General features: G+C 38.7%; 1 non-coding gene across 1 annotated transcript; it reads left to right on the top strand.

Annotated features, from left to right (window-relative positions):
- Positions 1–4,079: 4,079 nt before the first annotated feature.
- Positions 4,080–4,186, top strand: LOC116527649. Its single transcript, XR_004258653.1, has one exon. It is a non-coding gene; the product is annotated as a U6 spliceosomal RNA (small nuclear RNA).
- Positions 4,187–6,494: the final 2,308 nt, after the last annotated feature.

Below are 6,494 nucleotides of genomic sequence, written 5' to 3'. Positions count from 1 at the left end.
GCAGCCCAACAGGAACTTATAAATAAAGCCCCACCTTCCCGGGACAGAGCACCTGTGAGAAAAAGGTGGTTATGAGTTCCACTGCAGCAGACTTAAACATACCTGCCTAGCAGCCCTGAACAGAACAACAGACCTCACAGCTCAGCACTGGAGCTCCTATAAGGGACAGACTGTCTCCTCAAGCAGCTCCCTGACCCCCCTATATCCAAAAAGATACCTCATAAAGGAGAGCTCAGGCTAACATCTAGCGGGTATCCTTCTGGGACAAAGATAACAGAAGAACTGGCATCAGCCCTTACTGTTCTGCAGCCACGGCAGGTGATCTCCAGGCAAGCAGGGTCTGGAGTAGACCTCCAGCAGTCCTACAGCAGAAGGGCCTGATTATTGGAAAGAACACTAAGAAACAGAAAGAAATAAATTCATCATCAACAAAAAGGACGTCCACTCAGAAACCCCATCTGAAAGTAACCAACTACAAAGACCACAGATAGATAAATCCACAGATATGGGAAGAAACCAGCACAAAAAGGATTAAAACACCCAAATCCAGAATGCCTTTCCTCCTCCAAGAGATCACAATTCTTCACCAGCAAGGGAACAAGGCTGGATGGAGAATGATTGTGATGAATTGACAGAAACAGGCTTCAGAAGGTGGGTAAAAACAAACTCCTCTGAGCTAAAAGAACATGTTCTAATGCAATGCAAAGAAACTAAGAACCTTGAAAAAAGGTTTGACAAAATGCTAATGAGAATAAACAGCTTAGAGAGGAATATAAATGAATTGATGGAGCTGAAAAACACAACACAAGAACTTCGCAAAGCATACACAAGTTTCAATAGCTGAACTGACCAAGCAGAAGAAAGGATATCGAAGATCAACTCAATGAAATAAAATGAGAAGGCAAGATTAGAGTAAAAAGATATGAACAAAGCCTCCAAGAAATATGGGATTATGTGCAAAGACCTAATCTACATTTGATAGGTGTACCTGAATTTGACAGAGAGAATTAATCCAAGCTGGAAAACACTCTTCAGGATATTATCCAGGAGAACTTCCCCAATCTAGCAAGGCAGGCCAATATTCAAGTCCAGGAAATACAGAGAACACCACAAAGGTACTCCTCAAGAAGAGCAACCCCAAGACACATAATCATCAGATTCACCAGGGTTGAAATGAAGGAAAAAATGCTAAGGGCAGCCAGAGAAAAAGGTGGGGTTACCCACCAAGGGAAGCCCATCAGAGTCACAGTGGATCTCTCAGCAGAAACCCTACAAGCCAGAAGAGAGTGGGGGCCAATATTCAACATCCTTAAAGAAAAGAACTTTCAACCTAGAATTTCATATCTAGCCAAACTAAGTTTCATAAGCGAAGGAGAAATAAAATCCTTCACGATAAAGCAATTGCTCAGAGATTTCATCACCACGAGGCCTGCTTTACAACAGCTCCTGAAAGAAGCACTAAACATAGAAAGGAACAACCAGTACCACCCACTCCAAAAACATACCAAATGGTAAAAAGCATCAAGACAATGAAGAAACTGCATCAACTAATGGGCAAAACAACCAGCTTAGCATCAAAATGGCAGGATCAAATTCATACATAACAATATTAACCTTACATGTAAATGGGCCAAATGCCCCAGTCAAAAGACAAAGACTAACAAATTAGATAAAAAGTCAAAACCCATCAGTGTGCTGTATCCAGGAAACCCATCTGACATGCAAGGACACTCATAGGCTCAAAATAAAGGGATGGAGGAAGATTTACCAAGCAAATGGAGAGCAAAAAAAAGGAGTTGCAATCCTAGTCTCTGATAAAATAGACTTTAAACCAAAAAAGATCAAAAGAGACAAAGAAGGACATTACATAATGGTAAAAGGATCAATGCAACAAGAAGAGCTAACAATCCTAAATATATACGCACCCAATACAGGAGCACCCAGATACATAAAGCAAGTTCTTAATGACTTACAAAGAGACTTAGACTCCCACACAATAATAGTGGGAGACTTTAACACTCCACTGTCAATATTAGACCGATCAACGAGACAGAAAATTAACAAGGATATCCAGGACTTGAACTCGGATCTCGACCAAGCAAACCTAATAGACATTTACAGAACTCTCCACCCCAAAGCCACAAAATATACATTCTTCTCAGCACCACATTGCACCTACTCTAAAATTGACCACATAATTGGAAGTAAATCACTCAGCATATGCAAGAGAAAGGAAATCATAACAAACAAGTGTCTCAGACCACAGAGAAATCGAGTTAGAACTCCGAATTCTGAAACTAACTCAGAACTGCACAACTTTATGGAAACTGAACAACTGGCTCTTAAACATAAGACCTAACACCATGAAAACCCTAGAAGAAAATCTAGGCAAAACCATTCAGGACATAGGTATAGGCAAGGACTTCATGACTAAAACACCAAAAGCAATGGCAACAAAAGCCAAAATAGACAAATGAGACCTAATTAAACTCCAGAGCTTCTGCACAGCAAAAGAAACAATCATTAGAGTGAACTGTGCAACCAATAGAATGGGAAAAAACTATTGCAATCTACCCATCTGACAAATGGCTTATATCCAGAATTTACAAAGAACTAAAACAGATTTACAAGGAAAAAAAAAAAAAAAACATTCAAAAGTGGGTAAAGGATATGAACAGACATTTTTCAAAAGAAGACATATATGAGGCCAAGAAACATATGAAAAAATGCTCATCATCACTGGTCATTAGAGAAATGCAAATCAAAACTACATTGAGATACCATCTTACACCAGTTAGAATGGCAATCATTAAAAAATCTGGAGACAGCAGATGCTGGAGAGGATGTGGAGAAATAGGAACACTTTTACACTGTTGGAGGGAGTGTAAATTAGTTCAACCATTGTGGAAGACAGTGTGGCGATTCCCCAAGGACCTAGAAATAGAAATTACATTTGACCCAGCAGTCTCATTACTGGGTATATATCCAAAGGATTATAAATTTTTCTTTTATAAAGCCGCATGTACACATATGTTCATTGCAGCACTGTTTACAATAGCAAAGACTTGGAACCAACCCAAATGTCCATCAATGATAGACTGGACAGGGAAAATGTGGCACATATACACCATGGAATACTATGCAGCCATAAAAAATGATGAGTTCGTGTCCTTTGCAGGGACATGAATGAACCCAGGAATCATCATTCTCAGCAAACTGACACAAGAACAGAAAATCAAACAGTGCATGTTCTTACTTATAGGCAGGTGTTGAACAATGAGAATACATGGACACAGGGAGGGGAGCATCACAAACTGAGGTCTGTTGGGGGGACTAGAGAAGGGACAGTGTGGGGAGGGAGTTGGGGAAGGATAACATGGGGAGAAATGCCAGATATAGGTGATGGGGATGGAGGTAGCAAACCACATTGCCATGTATGTACCTATGCAACAGTCCTGCATATTCTTCATATGGACCCCAGAACCTAAAGTGCAATAAAATATATACATATGAGACAAAGATTATCATTATATAATAATAAAGGGATCAATTCAGCAAGAGGATATGACAATGGTAAATAATATGCACCCAACACTAGAGCATATATATATATATATATATATATATATATATATATGACATTATTAGAGCTAACGGGAGAGATAGATGCCAACACAAAAATAGTTGGGAACTTCAACACTCCACTTTCAACACTGGACAGATCATCTAGATAGAAAATCAACAACAACAAAAATCTGGCTTAATCTGCACTATAAACCAAATAGACCTAACAGACATTTATAGAATATTTCATACAACAACTGTGGAATACCCCTTCTTCTCATCCACACATGGAACATTCTCTGGGATAAACCAAGTGTTAGGCCACAAAAATAAGTCTCAACAAATTAAAAAATTAAAATCATACAGCAACTAACTTTTCAGATCACAATTACATACAACTAGAAATCAATATCAACAGGAGCTTTGGAAACTCTACAAATACATGGAAACTTAAAACATGCTCTTGGATGACCATTGGATCAAAAAATGAAATTAAGTAGAAAATTAAAAAATTCGTGCTCGCTTCGGCAACACATATACTAAAATTGGAACGATACAGAGAAGATTAGCATGGCCCCTGCGCAAGGATGACACGCAAATTTGTGAAGCATTCCATATTTTTATACCATCTCACACCAGTTAGAATGGCGATCATTAAAAAATCTGGAGACAACAGATGCTGGAGAGGATGTGGAGAAATAGGAACACTTTTACACTGTTGGTGGGAGTGTAAATTAGTTCAACCATTGTGGAAGACAGTGTGGCGATTCCTCAAGGACATAGAAATAGAAATTCCATTTGACCCAGCAATGCCATTACTGGGTATATATCCAAAGGATTACAAATTGTTCTACTATAAGCACACGTGCACACGAATGTTCATTGCAGCACTGTTTACAATAGCAAAGACCTGGAACCAACCCAAATGCCCATCGACAATAGACTGGATAGGGAAAATGTGGCACATATACACCATGGAATATTATGCAGCTATCAAAAACAATGAGTTTGGGTCCTTTGTAGGGACATGGATGAACCTGGAAACCATCATTCTCAGCAAACTGACAGAAGAGCAGAAGATCAAACACCGCATGTTCTCACTCATAGGCGGGTGTTGAACAATGAGAACACATGGACACAGGGAGGGGAGCACTACACACTGGGGTCAGTTGGGGGGAAATAGGGGAGGGACGGTGGGGGGTGGGAAGCCGGGGAGAGATAGCAAGGGGAGAAATGCCAGATGTAGGTGATGGGGAGGAAGGCAGCAAATCACACTGCCATGTGTGTTCCTATGCAACAATTTTGCATGTTCTTCACATGTACCCCAAAACCTAAAATGCAATAAAATAAATAAATGGGGAAAAAAAAAAGAAAATTAAAAAATTCTTAAAATATGTGAAAATCAAAACACAACATGCCAGAACTTATGGGATACAGCAAAAATAGTGTAATGGAGGAGTTTTTGGCAATAGACACCTATGTCCAAAAAGTAGAAAGATTTTAAATAATCTAATGATACACGTCAAGAGATTAGAAAAGCAAGAATAAACCAATGTCAAAATCAGTAGAAGAAAAGAAATAATACTGATTGGAGCAGAAATAAACAAAATAGAGACAAAAAACAATACAAAGGATCAAAAGTATAAAAAGTTGTTTTTCTGAAAAGATAAACAATATAAAAAAACTGCTAACTAAAATAACCAAGAAAAAAAGAAGGCCTACATAAATAAAATCAGACACAGAAAAGGAGACATAACAATTCATACCACAGAAATACAAGGAGATCATTAGAAGCTATTCTGTATAACTATATACTAAGAAATTGGAAAACTTAGAGGAAATGAATAAATTTCTGGACACTATAATTTACCAAGATTGAACCAGGAAGAAACAGAGAACCTGAACAGGACAATAATGAGTAATGAGATTGATTCACTAATAAAAAGTCTTCCAACAAAGAAAGACTTAGGACCAGATGGCCTTACTACTGAATTCTACCAAATCTTTTAATAAGAGCTAATATCAATTCTTCTCAAATGATTCCAAAAGAATTGAAGAGAGGGGAATTCTTCCTGACTGATCCTATGAGGCCAGCATTACCCTGATACCAAAACCAAAGTCATAACAACAACCATAACAACAAAACTACACCCAATATCCCTGATGAGAATAGATGCAAAAGTTCTCAACAAAATACTAGCAAAGCAAATCCAACACATCAAAAAGACAGCATGGTTCAACATACACAGATCAATAAATATGATACACCACTTCAACAGAATGAAAGACAAAAACCATATAATATCTGAAAGGAAACAGGGAAAACATTTGATAAAATTTAGCATCCCTTCAGATAAAACTTCTTAAAAGTTAGGCATAGAAGGAACATACCTCAACAAAATAAAGACCATACATGACAAATCTAGAGCTGACATCATACTGATGGGGAAAAGCTGCAAGTCTTTCCTCTAAGAACTGGAATAAGACAAGGATGCCCCCTCTCACTACTCTTATTCAACACAGTACTAGAAGTCCTAGCCAGAGCTATAAGGCAAGAAAAAGAAATAAAAAGCATCCAAAACGGAAAAGAGGAAGTAAATTGTTTGCCTTTTCAGACAATGTGATGTTATATGTAGAAATGTATTAGTCCGCTGGGCACGGTGGCTCACACCTATAATCCCAGCACTTTGGGAGGCTGAGGTGGGTGAATCACAAGGTCAGGAGTTTGAGACCAGCCTGGCCAACATGGTAGAACCCCATCTCTACTAAAAATACAAAAAATTAGCTGGGCATAGTGGCAGATGCCTGTAATCCCAGCTACTCAGGAGGCTGAGGCAGAAGAATCACTTGAACCTGGGAGGCAGAAGTTGCAGTGAGCTGAGATTACATGACTGCACTCCAGTCTGGGTGACAGAGTGAGAATTCATCTC

This window comes from Sapajus apella, unplaced genomic scaffold (assembly GCF_009761245.1).
Source record: "Sapajus apella isolate SASKATOON/1434 unplaced genomic scaffold, GSC_monkey_1.0 scaffold2, whole genome shotgun sequence".
NCBI lineage: Eukaryota > Metazoa > Chordata > Mammalia > Primates > Cebidae > Sapajus > Sapajus apella.
This window is presented reverse-complemented; position numbering and strand designations above follow the sequence as displayed.